At 40.3% G+C, this 15,274-nt stretch overlaps 1 protein-coding gene across 1 annotated transcript in view; it reads left to right on the top strand.

The window, feature by feature from the left end:
* The window catches only part of ANGPT1 (angiopoietin 1), a 281,911-nt gene extending 267,375 nt beyond the window's left edge, over positions 1-14,536 (top strand). Inside the window, exons 9-10 of the transcript XR_013997039.1 lie at positions 8,780-8,958; positions 14,340-14,536. The gene's annotated coding sequence lies outside the window, so the exon portion shown is untranslated. The remainder of the gene's footprint in view (positions 1-8,779; positions 8,959-14,339) is intronic.
* Positions 14,537-15,274: the final 738 nt, after the last annotated feature.

Genomic DNA, 15,274 nt, shown 5'->3' with positions numbered 1-15,274 from the left:
TGAGCACAACCAATTATGGGGTTCTGCATTTTGCTTTTCATTCAATATTATCAATATTTTCATTCCAAATGAAAAAAAAAAAAGGATGTAATGAGAACAAAGGAAAGCCCACATTCAAATAAATTCCAGAAATGCAGGATTAAAAAGTTAAATAGGTATTTTTCTTGCTGAACTACTTTCTTTTAATGTAGTTGTATAGTGGCCATTTCCCATGAGGTAATTATAATAAAGGGTGGGGCAAAAGTAGGTTTCTAGTTGTGGGTACAAAAAATAAAGTTTATTCTTGTATTTTAATTAATTAATTATTGTATTATTATTATTCCATATGGACAACTGTAAGCCTAATTTTGCCAGAACTCTTTTCTCATTGAACTATTATCCAAAAGTCTCAAAAATCCTCTCTTTAGAGCACATCTAAGAAAATAGTGCATTCTGTAGAGTGTGGTGTGCACAAATAATATTACGATGCTCATAAATGTCCTGGGAACCTCGTTGTGGCTTATCCTATTGCTTCTGATGCCTTCAATAGCCCCAGGAGATAAGCAAGGCCCCAAATCCCAAATCCCACATGATAGCGGGCGTGAAGTCGCTTAGCCGCAGTGCCCCCGACCTGACTGCCCTGGGGTTGCAGGAGAATCTGTGCACGGCGCTATGCAATGAGGGATCTAGTTTTCAACACTGACCCTGATAAAGAAGTGAGAAACCCTTCCCTTCTCAAGGAGGAGAATGTAACCCTCACCTGTGTCAATGCAACACATCCAGGAAAGAACAGTCAAAATGAGCAGAGCATTCAGGCCCTGGGAGCTGCAGAACCATGCAAACAGGCAAATGCCATGTCTAGGATTAACCAGCATAACCCAACATTTTGCAGAACCTTTTCAAGGTGGCAGTCTGAATAAAGAAATTGATGAAGTCTGGGGGGCCTTCTATAAATAGATAAGTGAGGCCTGAAAATAAAGGGTCCCAAAGACAGGAGAAGTTCCAATGTTAACCTAGACGGTGATATTTTGTGAATTGAAACTGTCACATGTCACACAAAAAAAGGTTTTAGCAGAATTCAAAAGATTAACACACTTTTAGCCAGAATGTATTTCCTTGGAAACACTGACCTAAGGCTTCTGCTAATTCATTTGGGAGAATAAGGAAACCATTTTATCAGAACCTTCTCTGAGACAAAGAAGGAAACAGCCAGAGCTGAGAAAGACCCCATCCTTGACCACATGCCTTTTGCCAATTCTGGTGCCCAGAGGGAAGCTTACTTGATGTTCTGGGCAAAAACACTCTTTGTTACTTGATAGGCCTTAGGCCACAGGCCACTCTTGGGTCTTCTGTGCAATCAAGTAGGGCCAGTGGTTCTCAACCTTCTGACCCTTTAAATACAGTTCCTCATGTTGTGACCCAACCATAAAATTATTTTCGTTGCTACTTCATAACTGTAATGTTGCTACTGTTATGAATCATAATGTAAATATCTGATATGCAGGATGGTCTTAGGCGACTCCTGTGAAAGGGTCGTTCGACCGCCAAAAAGGTCGTGACCCACAGGTTGAGAACCGCTGAACTAGGCTGATTACTGTGAGAGACAAATGGTGTCCTTTTGACACTCTCACCTAAAAGTCCCCTAAAGCACACTTGATAGCACCCTTGTATCAGATCCAAACTCAGCCCCATCACTGTAAATGGTAAGAGACATGGAGAAATGAACCCAAAGAAAAATGAGCATATGTTTCTAAAACCTACAAGAAAGCTGTTCAAGTTTCCCTATGTGGCTTCTTTCGTGTCATGAGCATTGTAAGGAACGTTCACTGTATTGTAACCCTCAGTGTAACATAAGATGACAATGCCACTGGCAGACTGCAGCACTGATGGAATCCCTGAGGTCTGAATGTGTGACATCAGACAGTGGATGTATCATTGCATCATAGCCTGGGCAGCATCTACCTCCTATGAGGTAAAAGGGAACCAATTACTTAATTACACCCACATCTTCCACTTCCCCTCCTCACTACTCCCACATCTCTCTTGACCTGTCAGTAAGAGAAGAGAGTATAATACTTCCATCCGAATTCCAGGATGGCCTGGCCTGATGGTCAATGCCCGATAAAGGAATGGTGGCCTTTAATGGGGAACCTCAACATTACACAGGTTTCCTCTCCACTCAGAGGCAATGTTGGGCAACCTCCGAACTCCCCCACAAGAAGGGCATCCCATTGCTGCTGGCAGTCAACCTGAACCCATCTTCTCGACAGCCAGGAGATTCCCAGAGAGAAAGTCGTAATAGAAAACCAATCCTACTTGAAAATTCTACGAATAAGCCACCAAACACAACAAGGGGAATAGTGAGTCACAGAGCAGAGAGAGGATGGGATGCGGCACAAATGGAAACAGAAAGCAGGGGGAGAGGAGGTACCTTCCTCCAACAACACACAGAGTTAGGCTTAGTGATCCTGCTTCCCCTTGAGGCTAATCAACCAGGAGAGCTCAATCTCCTCCCCCACAGTCCTATCTGTGCTACTTCCTCTGAGCGAATGTTGGCCAGTCACCCTCCCATTGCCACTTGTAATTGCAATCGCCTCCATCTGGAGTCCAGTTCTACTGCTTTCTTACCTCTTGTGAACCTTTCTTTTCTTCTGGCTTCGTTCATCTCTTGTCACTTCTCTCATTGAGCCTCCCAAGTGACGAATGGCAGAATGACATTTACTGACAGCACCAGCGGACTGAAAGCTACTTTCTGCATCGCAACCTGACTAATGAGGCACCTCAGGTGGTTTTTTGTTTGTTTGTTCTTTTGTTTTTTGCTTTGTTTAGTTTTATTTTTGCCACTTAAGGCATCTATTTTACAAGCAAAGAAAGGCATATTTTTCAAAGGCCACCTAAAGCTGGAACTTGTTACAGAATCTTGAGGTTTCTAGGAAGACAGTTCTTGGATAAATGAGTTCCACCCCAGATCCAGGGTTAATAATGACTCTAATTTAGTAAGTATGGCTTACTCATGATAATATATGGTCAACCTGAGTATGTATTTGACCAATGTATTCATATGTGAATCAAGAAATATACCTATATCCCTGGCTGGTGTGGCTCAGTTAGTTAGGTGTCATCCAATGTACCAAAAGGTTGCAAGCTCAATCCCTAGTAAGGGTTGTGCAGGAGGCAGCCAATCAATGTTTCTCTCTCTCTATCTCTCTCCCTTGCTCTCTCTAAAAATCAATAGAAAAATCTTTAAAAAAAGAAATGTACCTATATAATTTTCTTCCCAAATAATATGTTTTATCATTTTCATGGCATGTGATTACACTTGTAAAAACAGAAATGCTATTTTAAATATTTGGGGAACTACAAAATTTTTACTGTATTGTCATTTCACACATTTCGTCTAAATGTCTATGCTTTTCTTCAAATCATCTCCAATATATTTATGTTTTGAATGCATTGAAATATAGTTACCTAGAGAGATAGAGAAGGAGAGAGCTAGCTATAAACGTAGCCTCAAACAGGAGCACAGTTCTCATTTCACACGTGCAGGTGAAGAACAATAGATGCCGGCTCCTTCTGAGCAGGAACCATGTTTGTCCTGCTTGTCAAGAAGAGACCCTATAGTAAGTACTTAATAAACATTTGCGAAGTGTTCCAGCACTTGCCTGGAAAAATAGAGAGCTGGGGAAGTTTTTTCTTATTACATCTCTATAAAACACAGCCATCAAAGATAAGCTATGGTTAAGTGCTTGGAGTGAGTCAAACTGCTTTGATTCAATTTCTAACTTCACCATTTAAGTAACTGTAACCTCAAGCCTTCATTTACAATTCTCTCTGCTTCCGTTTTTCTTGACTTTAAAAATGGGAAAAACAGTAACACTAATTCTGTTAGTGTTACTGTTTCATAATTTTATAGTGAGGATTCAGTAATTTCCATATTGATGCATTTACAGATAAACACTGGGTAAATGTTCACTAGTACTACTCCTATGAGGAGGAGTGACTGCTACTGCTGCTATTTAGTCTGGATTGCAATTTCCTCATTAAAGAAACAAAATGAATGGATGATGAGCAGCTTTCTAACACTTTTAGTGTACCTGCTTTGATTCCATTAGGTAGGCATGGCCTCTTTAAATGGTTTGAAATAATGAACTTATTTTTGATATTATACCATATACAAAGGTGTGAGCTCTGAAGATGTCTATGGAAGGTTGTTGCATCTATGTCTGGTAGTAGGCAAAAGTTATTATTGCAGGTCAGCAGAATCAACATCTGGAAAGACATCCTGAACATGAAGCAGGGAGAGCATGGACAAACGAATTCTCAAGGACAACAGAAAACCAAGCTAGAATTTGCCTCTGCTCCTCACCACCTCCAACCTAGATGGTTATGGGTGAGCTGTGGAGCCCTTCATCATAGTGGTGTTGCACTGGGACTTGCTCAGGGCATGGAGAAGCTGAAGGAGCTGTGGAACCAGTTGCTGTCTCATGCAAACAAGGTGATCTGGCAGATCAGTGACAATGTGCATGAGCTGGCCCCTTCCTACACTGAAGTTCAGAATATAATGCTACCTCTCCAGGTGCCTATCAAATCTAATGCAACCTTCCCTTGTGGCCAGCCCTAATTTGGAATCACATAGGGAAGGGTTTTCTGGAAATTGCAGTTCTGATTGAGGTTTTGTTGACACAGTATAAAACCATCGCATTTAGCAACAGTAGAGCCTTTAAAAAACCTTATGTAAGACTTGCAATATTAGAAAACAAAAGCAAAACTTCTCTTGCTGAAAGGGACAAAGGTCAAGGAGCCTAAGCCCTCTGGCTTCTTCCTTCTATCTATCTCCCCCACAAGCTTTCACCTTCCCGGAATCTGCAATTTGAAAGCTATTTTCATTTGAGCTCTTTTCCTCTGGAAAATACAGACCAGTGTGTAAAATGTTAGATATGTCATATCATAGAGATAAGATGTCAGTTAGGCATAATACTGTTAAGTGATATATAATTGAATTTCCAGTCAAGATAATACAAGTTATTAAAATTAAGTTAACTCTAGATTCTATCACTTTTCAGTAATGATACAACATACCACTCTGAATAATAGTATCAACCATGAAGACAACAAATGTCCTGATTATGACTGTATCACTGTTTCAGCCCAATTGTGGGAAATAAGGAACAAGAGTATGGATGCTTCAAGTATCAGTCTACTGTATTTGTGATCATAGGATTTAAGTACATCTAACCCATGGGATTTATTTTTACACAATATGTTGTCTTTAGGTTTTGTTGTGTTTTTTTTTTTTAACTATCCTGATATTGATGCTTAAGATAGGAGTCTGTTTTCCTAATAATTTTAAAACTTGAAAAGAATATTCAAAATATAAATGATAGTTCCCATAAATCAAAGTGCTTGGAATGAAAACATTTTCACAGGACACATACTTAGAATGCAGTGTGTGTGGGGGGGGGGAGGGGGGGTGGCGGGGGGGGGGGGGAGCGGAAGGGAGAACAGGGCATCTGTGATTTAGAGGTAACTATCTCAAAGGCCAATGAACTTTTTCTGTAAATGGTCAGGTAGTAAATGTTTTCAGCTATGTTGGCCATATGGGCTCTGTCCCAACTGCTCAGTACTATTATTACAGTAAAATAGCATGCTATGTTCCAACAAAACTTTACTTATATACACTAATATTTGAATTTCAGATAGTTGTCATGTGTTATGAAATATTCTTTAAACATTTCTCAACCTTTTAAAAATGTAAATGTCTTCATTAGCTCACAACATGCACAGATACATCATTGGGCTAGATTTGGCTCAAAGACATAGTTTACAAACACTCGACATAATAATAAAAATCATTACCCAATCAATAAAACTAAAGAAACAGATCCAGAGACATAGAAGCATAGAACAGACTGAGAAGCTCAGAGGGAAGTAGGGAGGGGCAATGGGAAGAGATTAACCAAATAATTTATATGCATAACCCATGGGCACAGACAATAGTGCTGTGAAGGCCTGAGGGGGAGGGTTGTGGGGTAGAGGGGTGCATGGGGAGAAGGGGGACATCTGTAATATTTTCAATAATAAAGGTAAATCAAAATATAAATAAAATTAAATATAGGAGGAAAAAGAGAGCATGATTAAAAAGCTGCAGATATTCAAGAAAATTTTCTCATGAAGAAATGGATTTTTAAAACATGAGATTTTTAAAAATCCAGTTTTGTATCATGGAAGCACAATGACTGAAAACTAAACTCCATTTGGATACTCAAAATTGCAATGTTTCATTTTCATGGTTGTACCAAAAAGTACTGTGTGCTGTTATGCTGAAAACTCTTATTATTTCATTAAAATAAAAAAAACTACATTTTTCTATTTTAAGTTTGTTTTTAAATCAATGCAGAACTTTAACAAATTAAAATCACTTCTTGGCTACATGGGAGTATGTCAAGCACAATTAAATAATCTCTTGTCACATCATCACAGTGAGTCATTGAGTATCTTGCTTTTTCTATCTTACGGAAACCTAAGCATTCTGCTGATGTGTTTGTTTCTCTAGTGTTTCAAAAGTTTACAAAGCCATCAGTTGCCATACGAGTAAAAGAACATAAGTTGTAATACATAAAATATGTCCAAACATGGTATGGATTATCAGATCAATCTAGTGTGTAAGAAAGACCTTCCCAACCCTGACAGTTGATTATAGATTTTGTGTCCCATGAGGGGTAAACTTGGTATTCCATGAGGAAATATCACATTACTCTGTTGATTCCATTGTGTTTATCTTTAGCAAGTGTTCTGGGCAATGTTATCAGAGACAACAATTTCAAAAATGGGAGTTTTAATCTTTAGCAAAAATCAAATTAAAAATAAATCTAGATTTAAATTTCCTCAACAGTGAACCTGGAATACAATTTAATATGTATTTCCAAGGAGGAGTGATATTCTCTACTAAGCTCATGTTAAATTTCCTTGTCTGTAGCCATGCATTCTAACATTATGTTATTTATGCCCTAACCGGTTTGGCTCAGTGGATAGAGCATGGGCCTGCGGTCTTAAGGGTCCCAGGTTCGATTCCAGCCAAGGGCATGTACCTGGGTAGTGGGCACATACCTAGTAGGGAGTTTGCAGGAGGCAGCTGATTGATGTTTCTCTCTCATCGATGTTTCTAACTCTCTATCCCTCTCCCTTCCTCTCTGTAAAAAATCAATAAAATATATTTTAAAAAGATAAATAAAATGTTATTTATGTAATTAAATAATGATAATAGTAATAATAGTGTGCAATGTGAAGAAAATATTTTTTTCAAACAATTCAATTATTAGCATAGAATCATAAACCAAAAATATTCACATTATTTCATTTATTTTCCCCAAGCTCAGGTTTGTCTAAGTTACTTTCAAATGTTTTTATCTTGATTTTTAAAAATTTTGGGTCTTCAGTATTTTACTATTGAAATTTTCCTATGTTTATGAAATTGAATACTGTAATTATTTACTGTCATCTGCATCTTGTTGCAACTGGAAACAAGCCACAGAAATATTGGTCTTCATCAAATAATGAAGTGATGAAAGGCCCAAGAATTTAAAAAAATAAACCATTAGGTAGTCAGAATCTTCATAGAGATTTAATGTTAAAGAAAGAGAATAAAAATCCTATATAATAAAAGGATAATATGCAAATTGATCCTAACAGCTGAACGACCGAGAACGACCAGTCGCTATGATGCATACTGACCACCAGGGGCAGACGCTCAATGCAGGAGTTGCCCCCTGGTGGTTAGTGCGCTTCCACGGGGGGAGTGCCACTCAGCCACAAGCCGGCTCATGGCTGGCCAGTGCAGCAATGGTGGCGGGAGCCTCTCCCACCTCTGCAGCAGCACGAAGGATGTCCGACTACTGGTAGGGAGCAGGCCTAAGCTGTTAGTCGGACATCCCCCAAGGGCTCCCAGGCTGCCAGCCAGAGGGATATCTGACTGCCAGCTTAGACCTGATTCCCCCAGGGAGTGGGCCTAAGCCATCAGTCGGACATCCCCTGAAGGTTTCCAGACTGCGAGAGGAGCAGGCTGGGTTGAGAGCCCCCCTCCCCCCCCCACCACCACCACCAGAGTGCACAAATTTTCATGCACTGGTCCTCTAGTATATTGAGAAAATAAAACATTTCAACCCATTCATTCAGCTTTTCACCTCATTCATTAAAAGTGAACTAAAAGTGAAGAAATGGTCAATAAAATACAACTCTTCTATACCATCCCAAATTCCTGTTGTTATTCACCAGGTCCTTTTTGTGTGAATGAATATATGATAAGTGAAAGTATATGTTTTCACTATGAAATCTGATAGGTATTCATTAGAAATTCTAAAGGAACAACAAGAAAAGGAGGATGAGAATTCTTTTCAAAAAGATATCTGGCCGAAACCGGTTTGGCTTAGTGGATAGAGCGTCGGCCTGCGGACTGAAGGGTCCCGGGTTCGATTCCGGTCAAGGGCATGTACCTGGGTTGCGGGCACATCCCCAGTTGGGAGTGTGCAGGAGGCAGCTGATCGATATTTCTCTCCCATCGATGTTTCTAACTCTCTATCTCTCTCCCTTCCTCTCTGTAAAAAATCAATAAAATATATTTAAAAAAAAAAAAGATATCTGACACCAGAGGTGAGAAGTAGTTGTACAAGTACAATTGCAAGTACAGTCTCCAAATAAATTTTGTTCATCAACCCCAAGTATAAACAAATGACGCCTATTCATATCTATTGCATACTTTCTTTCTACAAGGGATTGTGAGATAATCACTTTTTTCTCTCCATAGAAAACTTGGTCACCCACATGAATATTTTCATTCTAATACTTTTGGTGTATCATTGATCCTCCTGAAATTCGTTCTTTTCAATTGTGAAATGAAGATAAGTCCATCTACATCATCATGCTTGGGGGGAATCAAGTGAGATTATGGACATGAAAATATTTTTCACCTGGAAAACACACAAGGTAAATTACCTGTTATCTTTATAGTCTCCTGTAAATATACCATTCCTACAGTTTGCTTCACTACTCACCCACGCCCCACCACCAATATAATGGTATGATTAAAATAAGTGAATGAGGGGAAATTCAAGCCCCCTTAAAGTATTGTATCATCAAATCTCTTGTTTATATGTTTGTGTCCAATTTAGTAAAACCAATCAGGGGACCTGGGACTGCACCTAGACCGCATCAGTGATGAAAAGGCAGGGCAGGCCAGTAGAACCTTCCTGAGCACATATCATGCCAGGCATTTTGCTAGAAAGGTTCACATTTTTTTAATCTTTAGGAAAACACATAAGTAGCAATATGATGCCCATTTTAAAGATGGGGAAAACGATGCTCAAGGTTCAGGGTTCAATGTATAGTGTACAATGTTATGATATTGGTTCTGCCATTCCAACAACCCAGATAAAGAGACATTTTTCAATCTCTTAACCAACACCTATAAGAAAGGTTCCTTTGGTTCTGGCTACAGTGGCCTGGTCGGTTGGGCATCATTCTGTGCACTGAAGGGTTGCCCGTTGGATTCCCGGTTGGGGTGCATGCCCAGGTTGCAGTCTCCATCCCCACTAGAGGACATGCAGGGGAGGCAGCCTATTGATGTTGTGCTATTGAATCCATGATTCTCTCTCGCTCCCTTCCTCTTTCTCTAGAAATCAATAAAACATCTTTTTAAAAGAAAGAAAGATTCCTTTGTTGATAATTCCCTAAGTGGAGAAATCAAACACAATGCCAAGTGTGGATGTGAACAACATCTGAGTGTTAACTAACAGGACTTTTGGGGAGCACAGTAGCTCTTAGTGAATGACTACATAGGTGATTCAGCTCAGAAAGAAAGAAAGAAAGAAAGAGAGAGAGAGAGAGAGAGAGAGAGAGAGAGAGAGAGAAAGGAAGGAAGGAAGAAAGAAAGAAAGAAAGAAAGAAAGAAAGAAAGGAAGAAAGAAAGAAAGAAAGAAAGAAAGAAAGAAAGAAAGAGAAAGGAAGGAAGAAAGAGGCGAAATATCATTTCCAAATAGCATACACTACCACCCAGAAGTTAATTCCTTCCCAAATCCTTTTCTTCAGTCACACTAACCCAACCTTAGCCTTGCTCATACATACAACAAAAGTTCCTCTTTTTGCTCCACATACTGCAGCCACTTATCTTTCATCTCCAGTGGAATGAGTTATTTTTCAAAACAACATAGTCACTGTAATAAAATGGCCATGGGGTTAGGTTAGCACAGAACATTTCTGTGAAGAATAGACCTACTTTGTTCTTGTCTATTATGTAACCAACATTCATTTTCGAAGCTTTAAGTTTACATTTTAAATATCTAAGCAAAAAAATTCAAAAAAGGGTTTCTTTATCTATTTTGTTCTTATTTTTAAATCACCCTTATCCCTTTCTAATTGAAAATGAGCAGATCTCAGGGGTAGAAGGCATTTTCTTTTTCTGAACCCTTTCACTATAGAAAGAGTTTGGTTCTTAGAAGAGTTATGAACTCAGATCTTCAACTGCTACTCAGTATCTGTATGATCTTAGGTAGGAATCTTACATTTCAAAGCCCCAATTTCCTCCTGGGAGTAATAATGACAACCTTGACTAACATCGTTTGCTGGGACAAGCAAATGGAATGCATGTGTGAGAAAGTTTTCTTTAAATGGTAAAGCCCTTGTTTCAATACTTCTGCTGTGACTTGTTCTCATTCAGCCTTTTGTTCATGGAACAAGAAATATTTCTAGAGTACCTACAATGTGTCAGGTGTTATGCTTACTGTGGTAAATAAGAGCATCTATTAATACTTGTACAGAATTAGAAAAAGAGAAAGTGATTGCTGTCTTTCAGTTCTAGCACATTTTATATGGAGACAACTATGAGCTGGAAAATTAGCAAAGGATACAAAAAAAAGTACTTGTATGAAAGAAATGAAGAATGTAAATATGTTATAATATAAAAGGAGATGAAAGTTTTGACAGAGTGAACAGCATGAAATATATTCAAGGAACACCAGACTTGCTCCATCTTGATTATGGTAATACCATATGGAGCCAAATTATATAGGGCATTGAAAATCAAGTTTAAAAATATAGATTTTATTTTAGCAGGAAGTTGAGACTTTGACATTTTGGGGCATAATAATGATATGATCAGAAGTAGGACTTGCAAATGGTTGTGTGAGTTGCTCAGGGAACTCTTTCCCCAGTGAAATAAACATTGAATTTATGAAAAGTATAAATAATAATTTTCAAAAAAAAAACACTTGTGCCTGGAAATTTTAAGCCGGGAAATATTTATTTAAAGAAATCTACTAACTCTTAGCAAGAACAGGGAGAGCCTGTAGCATCTGAGTTACAATCTTCTCCCTCCCTTTCTCTTGATCAATGTAATGGAAGCTCTATTCCAGGCAGCCTTGGCCAAGAAGATGGGGCTCCCTCTCCCCCCCACTCTTAGTCTAGGTCTACAAATTCACCTCAGGAAACTCATTCCCCCAGCCTGTGTTGCGAAACTCTTCCAGGCCAACACAGCTCAGAGGGCTGGGACTTGCTTCCCCTACCCTGCCCTCACTCATAGGGCAGAAACTCTACCCTAGATGTGCTAGGCCAAGAAGACCAGGTCCCAATGCCCCACCCCAGCTCACTCAAGCTAAAAGAACCCAGGGCTGCCTCCCCACCCAGTACTCTCCACTGGGAGAACAGGTGTCTTTGTGGAAGGACAGGCCTGTCCCAGCTCCAGTGCCGTGGAATAAAAGTTCTACCCAACAGGTGTGGGGTAGGTAGCCATAAGATCAGAGGGCTCTGAAGTTCTGTTTCTCTAAGGAAACAGACTTCACTTAGAACAAATTGTGGGGAAGTTCATGCCCTGAAGGTGTTGTCACAAACATTGGTGACTTTGGTGGCAAGCAATTGAGAGAAAAATTGATGGCTCCATGATACTAATAGCAATAAGCAAAATGGTAGAACAGCTGAAAGCTAAACAGAAAGAGAAAAAGAGTTAGCTAAGAGGAGCCCTGATGGGGTGTACCAAGCCTCAAGGGCTGGCAATCCCTAGGAAGGGGCCGGACATTAATTGGCTAAAAGAGTGGAGTAATTTATGCGCAAGGGCATTGTCAAAAACTGTAGAGCATTCAGTTTGCAACTATTAGTGGAAACCAGCAGTTGAAGGTTATGGTGGGGATCCTCACAACTACCCTCAGTTTCCGAATTCACTAGGATAACTCTGAGGATTCAGCATACAGTTGTGCTCAGGGCTATGATTTATTGCAACGAAAGGCGACAAAGTAAAATCAGCGAAGACAAAAGGTGAATGAGGTGAGGCCCAGAGGAAACCAGGTGCAAGCTTCCAAGAGGCCCTTCCCAGTGGAGTCACATGGGATGCATAAACCCTACAGCCACATGTTCACATGACACATGAGAAGTTGTCTAGCAGGAAAGCTCATTAGAGACTCTGGTTTTTATTGGAGACTGGTCACCCAGACTCTCTGCTCAGGATGTACAAAAATTCTAGAATCCCACAGGATAGCAGGAGTTCAGCATCAACCACATTCTTTGTGCAAGCAGATTAGGCATGGTGAGCCATTCTGATCAGTTCTACAAATGGTGGGAGTTCCTGGATGTGAATTACATCACAACAAAGCTGTTACAAATAATGGTCACCAAAGCCTACAGATTCCCAAAGTCATGCTGATGTAGTAGACATCAAGGTAATGTCAAAGCACTTGACTAGAAACAGAAGTTTCATGGAGGTTATTATTAAAGTTTGAAAAGTTTTTACATGGCGGTGATCCAGTGTTGGTAAACAGAATAAAATGATTAAATTGTGTTAATCTCTATATCTGAGAAGGAGCCAAAGAAAACCCTCTATTCTTCTCACCCAAATAGATGGACTATGATGCCCAAATCTCTCTCCTCTCAGAGAATGGGGAAGTGGAACTGTAGTCCTCCCTGAGGGGCTTCCTCAGGGTGGAGACGGAAGGAGGAGTCCCTGGACATTGAATCCCAGGAGTCAACCCAGCTAAGGGCTGAGAGATCCCGAAGTCCAAATAGCCAAAGAGCTATGGGGTGGGAATAGAGAGGAATCTCCAGACTCAAGAGCCAAACATTGTGAACCAAAGAATAACAAATCCAGGTTAATAAAAGAGGTCTGGGTCAACTGCCTATAACTTTATTGTCTAAAATTTTTTACATGCAAACCACAGCTATTGAAGTAGGAGGCAGAATTGGTCCTTTGCTCATTCAACAAGCAGACATATCTTGTACCCTGCTCTGAACACCGCACTGTATGTGAAATGAGATGTGGAGCCCTCAGACACACCAATGTATTGTTAAAAAGGAAAATAACCTTTGAGACTTAGGAGGGACCCCAGGGATCTCTAACATTATTGCTGTTGTTTTTAAAAGGAAGTGAAAAAGGATATCGAATATTTCTTGCATGATGTCCCAGCAAAAAAATTTGTACACCTAGTTTGTAAAAAAAAAAAAAAAAGGGAAGATTAAATCAACTGTGGGAATAAAGCTCTTTTGACCTGGTGGCTTATCTAAGCAGAAAGTCGCTTCCCTTGATGGTAGTTGAGATGGCTTGTTTGTACTCATTTGATCCCTGGACTCTTTACCCTGCCCCCAACTCCCATTTGCCTGAAAATAGTTAAAAGGCAAAGCAGTAAATCAGGAAGTCTGCAAACACAGCAGGGTTCAGTTTACAGTACAGCAGGGTGAGGGTTGAAAACTGAAGTCGTCTAATTTCATTTTCAAAGCTGAACATCTAATGCTGGATTATCATTAATGACAGACAGCATGGTGTCAAAGGGTTGTGTCGGGTTCCAGACCTTTTCATGCTTTAAATTCCTATGTTTAATCAAAGGTTAACCAAATCATTGCTGGTAGCAAACTGCTGCTGCAGGGTACCGTGGGTGGCCGGCCTCTGCCACTGACTCAGCCATCGCTGATAAGGAAAATAATATTCTTAGGGTTCACATGTATACGTTCCTAGGTGTTTACCACTTTACAAAAACTGTAACAGCCAGCCCCTGAGAAACTGGGGCTGGTGAGGCTAAGCCAGTGGTTCTCAACCTTAGCTGCACATTAGAATCACCTGGGAATCTTTTTAAAATTCTAATTTCTGGGCCTCATCCTCTGGAAATTCTGTTTCTTTTTCCTAATGATGAGGCCCAGGAATCAGGATTTTAACAAGATTCCCAGGTGAGTCTAATGTGCAGCCAAGGTTGAGAACCACTGGGCTAAGCCATTGATCTTTAATTGAGGGTTAATTTAACTATTAGAATACATGCTTATTGATTTGTTAATTTGTTTGGTCAAACAAACAAAAATGTGTCCAACACTTTCTTTTTCTTTTTCTTCCTTCGCAGGCCTTACTTCAGCTCTTTCTCCAAGTTACCAATAACTTTAAGGAGCTTCCACTTAAGCTCTTTGCTGGGCCTTCACAGACTTGAGAGAAGGCGGACCTGTCTGCAGGTGCCTCTGAGCTGAAGGCAGCTAGGAAACCTGGGCTGGTTTATGCATATGTAGGCCAGGGATTTAGGAGTTTGAGTTAACTTGAAGTGGCAAGAACAAAAGAAGATGAAATATTTCTAAATAAATACATAGCTGGAGGCTTTTTAACTTTTTTTTATAGGTAGAGAGGCCATCAGCAGTGGTTATCAGACCTCAGAATTCATAAATCGCCTGGGGGCTTGTTGGAAATGTAGATCCCACTGTTAATCCACCCCCTCATTTACATATGCAGACGTGGGGTGGGGGAGGCGGAGCCACATGCCCCAGGGCACCTTCAGGTCAGCAGAAGTGGGAATGGAATCCTGGTGGCTGACTCTCCCTGTGGGTAAGTACTCGGAGCTGAGAGCAAGACTCCTGTTCTTAATCCTCACAGACACATAAACTGATTTTTCAGTTCATTGTGATAACTGTTATATCATCAGGAAAAACAAAGGGCTTCGGGAGGGTAGGCCAGAGGAACTGCTCGCCGCAGCCTCGGGATGTTGAGGGTGGACTTGAAAAGAAAACTAGGGGTTTACCGAAGTGAGCCAAGTGCAGTCTAGACAAGATTGTGGGAACGATAACACAAACCCAGGGATGTTTTAAAGAGTTTGGTGTGGTCTGGAGACGCAGCATACTGTGCATGTGTCTATAGCCCGTGAGTGCTCAGGGCTGGGATTGGGTTGCAGGCCAGGGCTGAAATGGGCTGGGGAAGTAAATTAGAAATAGACCTTGAAGAACCTTAGGTGCTGTTCTAAGGCAGTGGTTCTCAACCTCGGCTGCACATTAGAATCACCTGGGAATCTTTTTA

The sequence above is a fragment of the Myotis nattereri genome (assembly GCF_964212035.1).
Source record: "Myotis nattereri genome assembly, chromosome: 17".
NCBI classification, from domain to species: Eukaryota; Metazoa; Chordata; class Mammalia; order Chiroptera; family Vespertilionidae; genus Myotis; species Myotis nattereri.
Note: the sequence above shows the minus strand (reverse complement) of the source record. Positions and strands in the feature narration are given on the sequence as shown.